The sequence below is a fragment of the Lagopus muta genome, chromosome 17, assembly GCF_023343835.1.
Source record: "Lagopus muta isolate bLagMut1 chromosome 17, bLagMut1 primary, whole genome shotgun sequence".
Lineage (NCBI taxonomy): Eukaryota > Metazoa > Chordata > Aves > Galliformes > Phasianidae > Lagopus > Lagopus muta.
This window is the reverse complement of record NC_064449.1, coordinates 4,357,648-4,372,334: the sequence shown is the minus strand read 5'-3', so window position 1 is coordinate 4,372,334 and position 14,687 is coordinate 4,357,648. Positions and strand designations below refer to the sequence as shown.

The 14,687-nt window shown below is 43.1% G+C and overlaps 1 long non-coding RNA gene across 1 annotated transcript; it reads right to left on the bottom strand.

The window, feature by feature from the left end:
- Positions 1 to 412: 412 nt before the first annotated feature.
- Positions 413 to 14,678, bottom strand: LOC125701654 (uncharacterized). The gene is made up of 3 exons (XR_007380310.1): positions 14,590 to 14,678; positions 8,774 to 8,841; positions 413 to 1,678 (listed from the first exon to the last, which is right to left on the bottom strand). It is a non-coding gene; the product is annotated as an uncharacterized LOC125701654 (long non-coding RNA).
- Positions 14,679 to 14,687: the final 9 nt, after the last annotated feature.

Here is a 14,687-nt window from a genome sequence, read left to right as displayed (position 1 = left end):
GTGATGCAATGCGTGGCCCAGGTGGGACGCTGGCAGCGTTTTACAAGAGCGTTTGCGGTTGTAAACGGTTACTGGAAGAGAATGAACACTCCTGTTTGAAAGCACCCTCCTCCAGGTGGGGATAAAGAGCTATTTTAGCTCGGGAAAAAGCCTCTGTGACTTGGTGGCAAAGCTGCTGCCATGCGTTCAGCTGTGAAAGTTATGGCTATGATGACCAGAAGGTAAGAAAACAAGAGGTCTGTTGTACTTCCAGTGGGTGATAGAGAAGGAAAACGATTAGAAAGGAATGATTGTGAGAATGACTGAACACTGGAGGTGCTTCCTACGAATGACAACAAGACTCATCCAATTAAGTGAATAAAATAGTTTAATGGGAGAAATTTATTACATGATTTTAATAACTGTGGGAAGTGCTGAGGAGGACCATGGAATGGTGGGCTGTTTATATTTACAGGTCTGTTCTTGAGCCCGCTGAAATCAGTGGCATGGTTCCGTTGTCACTCTTACATACAGCATTCTCAAACATACACCTGCAGGTTATGTATGTACTTTCTCCCACTTTGCAGATGGAGAGACTGAGGTTCAGCATTGTGCCACCTGATGATATACCATTTACCTAGATTGCCTTTCTCTCCTTCTCCAAATTATAGCAGTCTTTAAGCCACAGCAGCAAAAAGGGCTTTTTTTTTTCCCCCCAATATCGTTGGTGTGTTTTTCCTGAAAGAAACTTTGCTGGAGTTTGAGCTCTTTTCTCAAAGCATGGTTTGCATTTCACTTATCTGCTTTGGTGCTTGCTCTGTCTTTTTTGATCAGTCGCTTTGCTAGAGTTTTCTATTGGGTGAGGAAGTGCACAGCTGCAGTGATTAACTTCAGCCATGCCAACACCTCACCTGTGTAAGCCACCATTTTGTCACCTTGGTGTAATCACAAACAGCTTTCCAGTTTTGGTCAAGCTTAACAAGGCAGCCAAGTTCTTATGATTGCTGTGAAAACAAATGACTTGGTAATGCACTTTGAAGTAAAGCAGAGTTTGCAGGAAAAGATGCAGTCTTTTATCAAGTCAGTGATCAGTGGTGGGAGCAGCAGGAGAGCTTTTGCCCACTTTGTGATCTGCTGAAGTCTGACTCAGGTGCAGCAGCTAGAAGTCCAAGCTGGGAACAGATTCCCATTCATTTAACTTGATTAAGTTAATCAATACATCTGAGAGAAACTGGTGAAGTAGAAATAATCTAATTTAAAGAAACAGCATAGATTTCTGATTAATGAGACAAACCTCGTTGCTTGTGCAGGATGAAATTGATTTCATCCCTTTCTGTAAGGACAGGTTAGAATGTCATAACAGCAAGCAGCTCTGTCAAAATGTTCTCTTGGCTGGAGAGCTGTTTGGGTGTCGGGTATGTCAAGGATAGATGAAATGATGAGAAAACATGGTCTGATGGGAGCAAAACCAGACTACTGGATAATGAGAATTCAGCTGGAACAAAGCCTGGAGTCCTGTAGGTGAAAAGGGGCATTTTCAGAACAGTGGAAATGTTTCTGGTTCAGCTGAAGCAACGTTTCTGTCCAAACCTGTTCAGCACATGCAGGTGTCGACGTTACCCGGCCCTTCTCTTACATGCACAGACCTGCTAGGGCTTGAAGTCAGTTTGTTGGATAGAGATGATGCTTCCTTTGTCGTCTGAGGAGAAAAAAGGTAATCCACACATTATGTCTAACCTCTTCTGAATGAAGTGACAGCAGGCTCTCAGGTTGTATTTAACCATTCCAGGGCGACATGTCCACCTCTGACTGCTTTTAGTATGTAGGTCTATGAGTAATCTGTTGTACCTTTAATTTATTTAGGTAGGACAAAAAAAAATCAAGTATTAAATTTCTGACTAAAAAAGTGCCTATATTGTAGTAGGATCTTACAGAAAACTGGCATTTCTCAAAGGATAGGGCCTTCTACGTGGGGTTGCTCTTCAAGTTGTGGAAAGCCATGCTAATGACACTTGAGGCTACTGTGCACCTCTGCACTGTGAGTCACAGGGTGCTCAGACAGAAACTGAAGGCTCCCTAGAAACGTAGCTCTGGCTTTTTGTTTATGCTGTAGCTATTCTGGTACATCAGAGAGCATTTTTCTCTGTCTTTTAAAGTAAAGTTTGCAGAAACTCTTTGGTATGAGAAGACCCAGAAGCAGGGGACAGGAGTGCATCAGAATGGGTACCTACTGAAATGTGTCATTTCCAGGGGCTGGTGGAAACGAGGCCAGAGCAGCTCTGAAGGGAATAGGCAGAACTTATACTGTAAAACACTTTTCTTTTTTTCCTTTATCAGTTGATTGCTGTTACATGCATTCATTTCTCTTAATGATTTCTGCAAATTTACATTTCTGCTTAATTTCTGCATAAGAAATTAAGGTAAGATTGCATAAGGTGCTGCATGGCAGCACTGTGTCAGTAGTCCCCAACTCCACGGAGCCTCCTAAGGTACCCTAAGGTACCCATTGCCTCCCACGGTCTTTAGGGTACCTTAGCAATCCTCTCATTTGCTATGGAGTGTATTTTGTGCCTTTTTATGTGTGCTCTCGAGTTTCCAAATTTAGGACTGAAGATTTTCTTGTCAGTATGAAGAGCTAGAATACACTTTGGTTAATGAAAACTGGATTTGTTCCATCAGTATAAGAATCCAGAAGCTTGAGGAATAAGTAACCCAGGCCTTTCACAACCTGTAATAAGATGTGTCTCTTGGCAGTATAGTGTGTGATGCATTAAGCAGGGAGTTAAAACAACTGTTGGATCCAGAGTTTGAGCAAACCTGAGTACAGTGAGAATTACTGCTACTGAAACTGAGTTTGTTTTCCTGCTGCAGGGATTGAGGGCTAGGGTTTGGGCTATGAAAAGTAACATTTTTTTCAAATACCATTTTCCAGTCTAGTTGACAAGTGATCTAAATTCTGATTTTTAATTTAATGAGGTTAGGCTGGAGGAAAAAACACTTTGTTCCATTTCTTTTCCTGTTGATTTTGAAGGAAACGACGCTTCAAGTTGAAATATACAGCTTTGTTTGTTTCTAGATATTCCCCATATGTCAAAAGCAAGGCCTCTGTGCAGTAAGATAGGCACGAGTTGCCCAGCATTGACTTCAGGCTTGCTGTTAGAGCTCTCCTTGCTATTTATATTTTGCCAAACTGACATTTCTAATTCCCGGATCACCATTTTCCTGCAAAATGCCATTGAACACAATCTCAGGTTTTCTTCTCTGAGTTGCAGTGCTATACTCAGGGCTGCCTTTGGCTGCATTTCCATCACACCACTGGGTGCCCACACTTCCCCAGATGGCAGTCATGGGAAGGAGGGGTGATGGCTCCGGTGTGTCTGACGGGCAGTTTCCCCAAGGATCCTATATAGCCATCACCATGGCGAGGTGTCCTTGGATTAGATCAGTATCCAGGCACTTTTATAGCCCCAGTACACAAACAAAAAAATCGTTTAACAAGTAAATGGAGCTCTATGCTACTTAATAAAATACAGTATAGAGTAAATAATTGCCTTAGGAAGGGATACGGTCCAGAGTCGTAGTATGGATGGTGTAAGCTCGTGGTCTTGTGACTGATACGGTATTTTTATCCATTATTTTTATCCTTCCATTTAAAAGCAGATAGCACTGTTCTCAGAGAGCAGTGAATCTATTTAGTAATACCTCTAATAATCTCCTTTTCCCCTCAAGTGCTGTTTGAGAAACAGAATGTCTCTCTCCCACTAACGGCTGTCTGCCAACAGTCTTTCATCTGTATCCTTTCTGATTCTGCAGTCATTTACTCATTTAAAGCATTTGCTTTTAGAACATGCAATTTTTAGCTCCTGCCTGCCAAGATGAGAGGAAATCAACATAAATTGCTGGGGTGAGTGACCAGGAGATGACAGTTGAAAGCCTTGGAAATTGGGAGTTTCAGCCTGACAAGCAAGATGAAGTATGCACAAATGGGAAACTGTGCAGAGCTTGTGAAGGAGGATCTGTTACAGGACCTCAAAAAAAGAACATAGAAAAAGGGCAATTAAGGATGATCCTTTAAGATGGGAAGAAATTGTGTCTTAAGATTCATTTAGGAAACTCCTGTGAATGCTGGACAGGGCTCTGAGTATACAAAAACCAACGGAAGAGCTCCGGTTGGCCTCTCTGCTGAGAGGTGATTGCTTTCAAAACTATTTGCCTATGGACCTTTTAAGATAAAGACCAAGGAAGCTAAGTATTCCCTGAGAGAAGCCTCCCATCCATGCTGAGTGTTGAAAGGAGGGCTGTGGTTTAATGCTGATAGGCAGTGAAGGACCACGCAGCTGCGCTCACTCTCCCTCATCAGGACGTGGGATGCGGGGCAGGAAATGAGATGCAGGAAAAGCTTGCAGGTTTGAGATAGGAGCACAGGAATAATAGAAAAGCACAGGCCGTGCTTGGGAGCAAAAGGAGAAAAGTATTATTCTCAACTTCCCATCAGCAAGTGATGTTGAACCAAATCCTGCAAAGCATAGCCTCAATATGCAAGGAGGTTGCTCTGGGAGAAAAATGCTTTCTTAATGAGTGTTCTCTTACTGCCTTGTGCTTTCTTCCTTGTCTGACATCTCCAAGGGCACATCAGCAAGCAAACAACTTGTATGTGCCTAAATTAAGTAGGTAAGGAGTCTCACAGCAGGCAGTTTAGCTGAGTTACCACTAGTCATTCAGCCTTTCCAAGCCTTATTTTCCCTTTTCTCTAATGAGGTTAAAGGGCCTTCCTTCTTTCATAAGGTTGTAGTGAGGAAAAACATGGAACATTGAACACTGTGAGGAAAAACATGGAACATTGAACACTGTGGGAAATTGCTGTGGCACTCAGATGTCGCCTTAGAGCTCCTCTTGGCTACTGTTTTTTTCAAACAGGCAAGCAAAAGCCTGGGGAAGATCCCTTAGCGCTCTTGCTGCACGTGTCCTCATCTGCCAGTCCATTAATTAATTGCAGTATTAGTTTCTACATGTGTTGAGGCACAGATGGATCGTGCGTAGATGTTTCTCATAACACAGCCTGCCATGGCGATCCACGGGAACTAAAAGAGCTGTCAGCCCTAGAGAGCAACAGAACATACCATAGCTGCTTTACTCCAGCACAACCAAGGTTAAACCAATACCACTGCAGCACCCACTCATTTTTCTTAGAGCTACTCTCCTATCTATATAGAGATTGAGTTCGCTGTGTCCTTATGAAGGGCCCTGTTATCAAACTGCATTTAGAATCGTGTAGAGGTCCAGGGAGAGCATAGGGTTCACGGTTTCATAAAGAACTTGTGAACATCATTTTCAAGCCTCTATCTCTTCTGTTTTCTGTTCTTAAATCTCCTCTGTTTCCCAGAAATGTTCTGCTTTACAGCCGTTTGTATTCATTCCTCATATTTCTCATGCTGAGTGATCCCAGTTTACGTCCTGTCCTTGTTAGCTTAACCTCTAGGCATTCACGTTGCTTCACCACTGTTGGCAAGCTGTCGCTGTGTGAGTCCTTGCCTCTTGCTGGCAGTTTCACATCATTCTGTGCCGTTCATAGAATAGTTGAATTTGACATTCCTGTTAATTCTAGTAAAGGCAAATGACTAAACACCAAGTAATACAGAAGAGATTACTTTTTTTTCATGTCAGACTGTGTTAGTGTTGCAGTCTATTTACACAGGATTCAGTGCTGCTGAGGTGCTAATTCTTAAGTGTATGTAAAGCTGTGGTTCTCTGCGTGTCTCCTTAGGGAGTTCCTGGCAGTGTCTTGAACAAGCAGCCCTTGGAAAGAATCCCTTTGCTCTGACTGCACTCTGGCTGCAGATGAATTAAGTCAACCATGAAGAAATTCATAAGAAAATCATCTTTTAAATACTTCCATTCCTTCTGTGTTGCTTTAATATTACTGATATTTTCAGGATGATTAGATACCAAATGACCACCTCAGGTAAAAGTCACCTCAATTCTCTACAGGAGCAATACCCAGAAGATGGGAATTTGCTTTTGCAAATGAATAAACATCAGCATGAAGTAAGGAGGAAAGCGAGGTCTGGTTCCAACTTCTGACCTCGTTATCAAGGATGCTACTTTGATTTGAAAGATACAGGTACTTGTCCTCTGGGAGTCAAACTGCATTAATTCACACTTTGCTGCTGAAGAACCACCAATGAAGCTATTTGGATTTCACATCAAGTATGTGAAAGCTGGCTGTTATGGGTAGTAGCTCCTAATGATAGTCTGACCTAAATATTATTCTCTGTCATGTAATCTGTTGGGAATGATGTCCATCTGGTAATGTGCTTTCAGCGCAGTAGCTAGATAGTTGCTGCTTCTGTTGTGATTGTTGGCTGTCAACACCTTTAATCTAAGTGCCAGCACAAAATGGAACTGGGACAGGAAATTGGTTTCTAGTGGGTCCTGATAAATGTAGTTTTTTGAGCTGTAATTTGGGGTGGTTCTGTGTTTACGCCGACCTCTTGCCACTGCAGACGTGCATTTATTTATCAGGAAATTCCACCTAACTAACTAAGGTGCCGACAAGGCAGAAGCCAAACACTGACGGTAGGCACAGGGTTATGATTGAACAGATAAAGCCTATTTTTGTTGGTAACAGTAGGCAGTTATTCAAATCTTCCTTTCTCTTTCTTATCGTAAATCTCCTTTCAGTTCATATTCCAGGACTCCCACTGGGCTGTGACTGTGCTTTGTTTTGTTTCTCAGAAGAGGCCCCTAAGAGCTGGCTAAGGGGTCTGTCACAAGACAGGCAGCCCTTTCAAAGGGTTTGTTTCTCTTTGCTTGTTCTTTTCAAGCACATTCCCAAAGCGTTTATTCCAGGTCCTTGTCTGGACTCCTCACTGAGGCTTAAGGGATCAGGATCCAGACAGGAGCGTGTAAAAGGGAGCAAATGAGCAGCAGGTTTCTGTCAAAGTATTAGTGCATTAGTAAGAGTGGCTCTTAGCCCAGTATGGTGTTCAAAATGCTCTGCCTGAGCCATGCAGTGAAAGTGAAAGGACTGTGAAACCGCTAGAAGTTCGGATAGCACCAGGCTGTGGCACCTGGAGTTGGGTTTGGGTTTTGGTTTCTTGATTTCCAGAGAGGTCGATCTTTGAGGCTGAGGGACCAAATCCAGTGGCATTTTGTTTCAGGGCAATTCTGGCTGCTAGTGCAAAGCCCTGGAGATGTCCGCAATGAGATCCTCTTTCTGTGTTCATAAAGCTTTCAAATTAGTTTAATCATAATTAAAATAGGACTCCCTGCTGAAAGTCCTCTAATCTGTAGCAGACACAAACCAGGTGTGTCTGTGTGCATTATTTACTTGGTCATTTTTACAACGACCTCAGTGCCCCACTGCAGGCTGATCTACGTTTTGTGAAAAGCAGCTGCTTCCATCTGCCCTTCGACACTGCGACCAATGGCTCTGCTTTTGATGCAAAAAAGAACATCTTAACATTTTCCTGAGTTACCATTTTCCATCATGCCACTAACTTTCTTTTAATGACTGCCATGGAAGTCCATGCATTAATATCTCTGGGCTGGAGCCTAGATGAAGCTTGTGGTGAATAAAGCAGAAGTAAATAGAACTAAAGAGATAAAAAAAAGTTCTGTGCTGATACAGATACTGCCATATGATTTGGAAAAGGACTATAGCACTGCTGGTATCTTCAGTTTCTTTGCCCAGCAGGAGCCTTGCTCAGGGCTGTGTTTTCTAATGCTTGCCATTGCGCTGTCACACTTCCCAAGAACTCTCTCATAGCATTTGCAGGACATGGCAGATACTGAACCGTATTACCTAGCTGTTGTAAATACTTCTGTTCTCCACACTTTTGCTTTTTCCATCTATATTTAATGCCTATTTAGGCTGTTGGTGTCTCTGGAAGAATACTCAACTCATAGCGGTCAGCTCAGGGGATTTTGGGCACCTTCCAGCAGTGTTTTGGCAATCCTGTAGTCTGGTGTGTGGCATCCTGTACAGCACTCGACAGCACAGAACGTAGAAGAGAAGGGTATACACAAAATTGTGAAAACACCTTATTCTCTATTGAAATAACAATATGTATTTGCTCATCCAGCTCTGTTCTGGTATTTTTAGAGTACACACTTAACCTCGACAAAGATTAATTCATATTCCAGTTCTGAATGTGGGAAAGCAGGGTGGTGTTCCGTTGCTGTTGCTCATTCTTATTCATGAGCAACAGTTGAATTTTTGCAATTTCTGTGTTCCAGCTGAGTAACTTTTGGGACTGTGATATCAGTGTGTCCCACGAGGAAAGGGTGTAAAATTCTGAAGGAGGAAAAGAGCCATTCACATTGATCAGTGTGTGGGAAAGTGGCTAAGGGTAAATACAGCAACTCCAAAGGGAATTGTGCAAGAGCCTGGAAACACCATTTCTTGAAAGGATTTGAATGCTGGGGAATTTCCAAAGTAAAACATCAGTGAAAGATGAGCAGGACCAAAGAAAAAGGGACAGAGAACGAACCCCAGAAGGCTGAATTTCTCCCACCCTGCATGCTGCTCCTCCATTTTCTGGTGAAGGAAGCACTTTGCTGTGTTCTTGCACAAGGAAAAGAAGTCACTGGGAAGCAATCCCTGCATCTGTGGAAAAGTAGCAGCGCTGTCAGCAGAGTTGTACAGACAGCAATAACGCTCTTACTTTATGCCAGAACATGGCACAGGCTGTTGGTAGAGCTGTTGGTAGAGCTGCTTTCTCTCTGCCTTTCTTTTGCTCTGCTTGTGAAGTACGTAAGGTCATGAAGGCAGCTAGGATCCTGCTGTACTCACCTTCCCTTGTTGAGATCCCAGTGTGCGGCTTCCCAGAGAGGCACAGTTCTACTTTCACTAGAACAGCACTGAAAAGATAATCATATTTTCAGAGTTAGCAACTTGAATTATTTTAGGAAGGACTTAAACAAGAGTTAGCTTTAGCTTAGGAGGGATACCAGACCCACGGGTGGGGTGGGAAGGCAGCTCAGCTGTTCCCTTTTTTTTTGCAGTGTGAGTGGTGCCAGGTAAGAGTGTGCAAAACAGAAGCTGGCTTTGGACAGAACTATTCATGTAAATGCATGAATGAAAAGCAGCCCAAGCACTGCTGTACTTAGCTGGAGAAGTGGATGCACTGGTTTCCTGTAACATGTAGGATTTGGTGTGAAACTCCAGCAGGGACACTGTGCGTAAAATCGTATTGCTCAGAAACAGCTGCAGGAATAGGAGAGAAGGGGCCTGCCATCTCCAGAGGAAAATGGGATCTGTTTGGTTCTTTTTGTTTGTCCACTGACTGAGCACTCTTGCTCATTTTGGAGGGGAGATGAAATCCAGATGCTAGTTCTGATCTTCATTCCTTACTCATGGATTTCAGTGTGATGAAACACTTGGAAAGACTTGCTGTACTCAGCACAGCTCTGCCATTTACCTGGGAATCCCAGAAAAGCCTGCTCCTAGTTTCTTTTTCCCCTTTCTTTTCAGTTCTCAGTAAGGGGATTTAAATATACGTACATTTTTTTCCCTCCTTGCTCCTCTTTCTGAGAGTATGTATTTTCACATGGCTTCCTCGGACAACAGTCCCTATTGTTTCTATACACCATGAACTAAAATCAAGTTCTTTAACAGAGGTGAAGCAAAACCAAGTTGCACCAGCTGCATGAAGAGCCTAGGGATGCTGTAGCATGGCAGCTGCTTGGGGCTTGGTGTATGTACCTCATGGAGGGTTTGCCAGATATCTCCTGGGTGGTGGTGGCTGGCTGCAGGAAGCAGGAGCTGGAGTTAGGAACCAGAGTGACGTGGGCCAGGGAGGCTTGGGAAGGGTCAAGCAGGCAAACCTGTGGGTTTTGCCACCATTTATATACTGCTTTTCACATCTCCATTCCCTCCCTGAGGTCCTGAGCTGTCGCTGGGAGGCTATTCCTGAGCAGGGCTTAGCTCCATTGAGCACAGCAGCTCCTTTCTGCCTGCCCTGCTCTCAGCCACCAACAGCCCAGCCCAGCACAAAGCTCACAGGTCTTCCAGCCTCCCCTGCCTGGGAATGATGAAGTTGTATGCAGCTCTTGCTCTGACCATAGCTGGGAGCACTTGAACGTGTCTTTCTGCCTTATTAGCTCCTCTGCTTCCAGCTCAGCAGTGCTGAGACGTGTAGGTCAGGACAGCCAGAGGAGTGAGTTATGCTGTCTTTGAACTTCCTGCTCTACACGATGGCCAAAAGAGTGCAAAAGTCTCGTGGACAAATGGCTGGGGCAGGCTGTGAGGCCGTAGGTCAATCTCTGTTGAGATTAATGGGAGTGCTTCCCATCAGTGTCAAGTGAGGTCTTCTAAAGAACGTAAATAATTCGCTAAGGTTCCGTAAAATACGATGGCAGAAGTAGAGAGAAGAAGGGAAGAGAAAATTGGTTGTTCTCTGCTTTTAGATGATTTTCTCCTGTATTCCTACCTTGCTGGGAACAAGCAAGACCTCGGGTCCTCAGCCACTATGGAGCAGATGAGCTCTGCTGATATCAGTGCAATCCTCTGACTTTTACCCAGCTGAGAACCTGGCTTTAAAGTTTGGATTTAAGTCTGATTCTTGGCTCCCTGTCTTGGCAAGCGTCTCATTCATTAGAAAACTAAACAGAGGCAGATTACTGAGTGAGTTGGGATTTTTTTTAGTTAACTCCGAAATGTAAATGAATTCCAAAATATAAATGCTTCAAACTGTGATTCTTACTTTCTAGCCAGTTCTCTAACCCAGACGATTCTGGCAGGCCTTGCCTGAGCTGCAAAAAGTGAGATTTCTTTGAGCAGCTGAGCTGCCTCCCCCAGCAGAACAGTTCCACTCCAGCACAACAGTGCAGCATGCCAAAGGCTGGCACTGTGCTTGGGGATCCCAGCAGTACACATGGGCTTTTGCAGCCTGGGATCCCAGTGAGCACCCAGGAGCACTGGCTTGCCAGAGATCTTTTGACTTGGAAGCTCTTAATTTGTTGCAAGCACTGGTAGAGCAGATGTTTGTTATTTATACTCACATGCTGTCTCAGGATTGAACAGGGCTGTTAGTCATTGACCATCATGTATGTAGTGTATAGCATCTAAAACATCCCTAGAAATGGATGTTTTCCCAAAGGGTATGTGGGTTCGAGCCATAGTCTCTGTTTACTGATTTCATTATAACATAACAGTAACTCCTTTTGACTTTGGCAATGCTTTATTGCATTTAGTAATAGAAAAATTCAACTGGAATAATATCACAGACTGTCTTGCTGAGGTCTTACAGAGCTTACAATGGCAGCTATGTAAGTTGTCATACACAGGTAGATATGTATTTAATTATAAAATGCATTTTATTTAACACTTTCAGCGAGTTTAATGCTTTCAAGTAAGTTAATACCCTCTAGAGATATCCTCTGTGGTCACTACCATGGTACTAATTTAGTCGAAACAGAGTTCAGACAGCATTTACTCCAGGTGTCCTTGGATGCACAAAAGACTCCTTTTTGTTTCCTAGCACCAGTATTTCAAGCTACTGCAGTAATGCTATGAATGAGGTTTAGTCTTTGAGAAAACATTTCCCACTGCATTTGCTTCGAAACAGACTAAAGAGTTAAATACTGCACCAGGAGGTTTCACTTTTATTCTGATGTTGAGTGTGGCTGCTCTGTCATAGGAAGCATTGAATGCTGACATATAAGTAATGAGTCATTCTAGAGACTGTTTCAATAACAAATGAAACAGAATTTGATTTTCCTGAATTAAGGGGAGATTATGGGTTTAGTTTTTGTCACAAGTGCACGAATGAGAAGTTCTTTGGTACCAGGATTTGCAATTTCTGAGTATCTCTTTTTCGTGGGAGCAAATCGTGGCCATCAGTAAAGAAAATTTGCCTGTGTGCAAAGAAGACCATTTGCAAAGGTTAGGCTTTTCCTTCCTGGTGCATCACGAGCACCAACATCTGTGGCCTGCATCCTTTGATTGCTCTCTTACAAGATCTGAACATTAAATTCATAGAATGCTGCCTCTATTTTTCTTATTTGGTTATTATATAAAGACAAGGGATGTTTCTGGATTGTAGCATGATCGGAGGGGGAAACAAACAGTGTATGAAGTGCATCCAATTTGGCTTCGGCTGCATGCTTTTGGAAACCTTCCTAGATTCTTATCCAGCAATTTAAACTTCATTTAGTGTTGAGAAATATAAACTGCACTTCTTATTTGTTACGGTAAGATCACAGTGACTGCAGACACTGCGCTGCGGTCAAACACCAGCAGAACAGTGCAGCCCCTGGAGTATGTTGCAATGTGAACTGAAAAGTGCAAAGACAAAAGGCAAAGAAGGATGGTCAGGGCGCTACCATGAGAATGCTTGGAGTGTGCTTAGAGTTCTTTTAGTTTATTTTTATCAAAGATGAAACAACAGTGATAAATGGAGGGTCGGTGAAGTAGCTTTTCTCTGCTGGGCAGAAGTGTCTGGCTTTCTGTCCAGTGATGTTCTTCTCCTTCCCTCAACCAATGGGAAACTGTGCTCAAGAAAAAGAGGCATGGAGAAAAATGCCACAAACCTACCCTTTTGCTGCAGACAAGGCAGTAAACCTTGTTTTCGTGATGCTGGCCCTGTACTGCCATGGATCCTGCTTCAGCAAACTGATCCCAGTGCTCTCAGAGAGCGGCTCCTCGATTTGCAGTAAGCTGCCTGCAAGGGAACTTCTTCCCACCTCCTCCGCTCTGTAGTGATGCTATGCCTTTAAAATGTGAGGTTCTGTACCCCTCAGTGATTTATTACTGCCTATAAGGTGACTGGGGTGTTTGTGGTAACCTTAGTTATGCCTGTACTTCAATTGTTAAACAGTTTACAAGCTCAATCTCAGTTGAAGAGTTGGAAAAAGATGTAATGGGACCCCAAACAGCATAAAGAACAATGTAAAGATTCTGTTCCTATTTATTAGTTAATAAATTATGTTAATAATTGTAGTTCTAATTAAGCAAATACTAAAATATGTATATTTAACAGTATAATTTAGATATAGCCAGTGCAGACTTTGCAGTGTAATATCTCAAAGCTGAGAACTGTACAACAAGACTGTGAAGGCTGCAGCAAGAAAGGGAAGGTAGCTCAGCCTTCATTCCTGCGTGTGTGAAGGGTTTGTCTGTGGGAATTATCTGTTGCAATGGATCCCAACCACATCTTGGCATGTCCAGAAGTGGTCTGGGGGTTAATGCTCTCTGCTCTCTTTCTTGCCACTTCCAGGACTCCTCTTTGGCGGCACAGCAGCTACTGTGTATTTACAGGTGTTTGACCTGCTGAGTTGAAAAGTGAATTTCAAAGAAATTTGGAGATTGCAGTTAACTTCTCCATGGCATTTGATGAAAGCAAACAGGCAAAATCCACTCGACTCTCTTGGTGGCCAGGGTTCCCAGTTATTTACAGGAAATGATTTTCCCTCAACCCACTGTAACTGATTCTTTAGGTGTTATGGAATAACGTGGAGAGAAAGAAACAAATATGAAAGTCACACAGAGAAATCTGATGAGATCAGGGATGTTTTGCAATGGGGTGAAATGCAGAATCACATTAGAGCTGGGGAGGCTTGGCAGATATACCTGGTGTTACCAAGTGAGATGGAGGCATGGAGACCAAGAAATGATTCCCCAGGGGCCATGGTTTATCTGGGACAATACAATATATTTCTCTTGGAGTATTCTCACTTCCACCACATGACCTTATGGGAAGATACAACTACAGAAAACACGTGCTCATCTATCAAATCTGTTTATAGAAGTATGATACGTGGAATAGCATTACTCAGCTACAAAGTGCAGTTTAGTGGGTGCAAGTTAAAAGTGTGCCCAGCCTAATCCTCCCCTGAAATTTAGCTGGGAAGTGATCACAGGTAATAACTTTGATAAAGGCAGCAGGCAGATATAAAGCCTTATCTTTAACTTTTCGAGTGTGAGAGGAACTGTGTGTTCAAGAGCTCTAATAGAGCTAACTGGGGCCAGCTGTGCTGCTAATAGTGCTGTGCTGGGAATCTGCTCTGTGTTATTCAAGAGCCCTTTGCTTCCCAGGTGCTGTGATTGCTGAGTGATCCAAGCTGGACCCCAGAGCTTTTAACTCTTGAGTTGTGTAGAGCTGCAGAAATGTGCTGTTTTATTACATTTAATTATTTGTTATGCTCTTTTACAGATGCATGGCACGGGCAGTGGCAAGATTTAAAGCAAGTCATTAAGAAAGGTGGAGTAAACTATAGGGTAAATGAGAAAGTTCTAGCTTTGTATTTCCTTAGTGATTAGCTTTTACTTCTTTGAGTAGCCTTGTGGAAAGTATCCTGTGTGTAATGCAGGATCAGTGCTGTGGTTTTCCCAGGGATTCAACACGTGGGCTGTCTTTGCTTTGTAGCTTGCTGCATGCGGTGAGAATGGAAGGACAGGGAAAGTGCTTGAAACCAAAAACCAGTGTTGGGATTTCACTTTGAAGTGCTCCAGCAATGAATGCGTTAAACGTTTTCATCAGAGACTTAAAACAAAAAAAAAAAAACAACAAAGGGGTATAAGGAGGATTTGCCAGAAAATTAGTTTATAAAAGGAAGTGAAAGCTGTGTCACACATTAGAGAGCAGAGAAGAGAAAGTGCAGCATTACCTTTGTCTCAGCTTTTCTTCAGAAATGTAACTGTCGATCACAGGAGGCAGAACCCGCTTCAGTGAGACCTCCCTTCCTCCCTTCACTGCGGGGTCCTC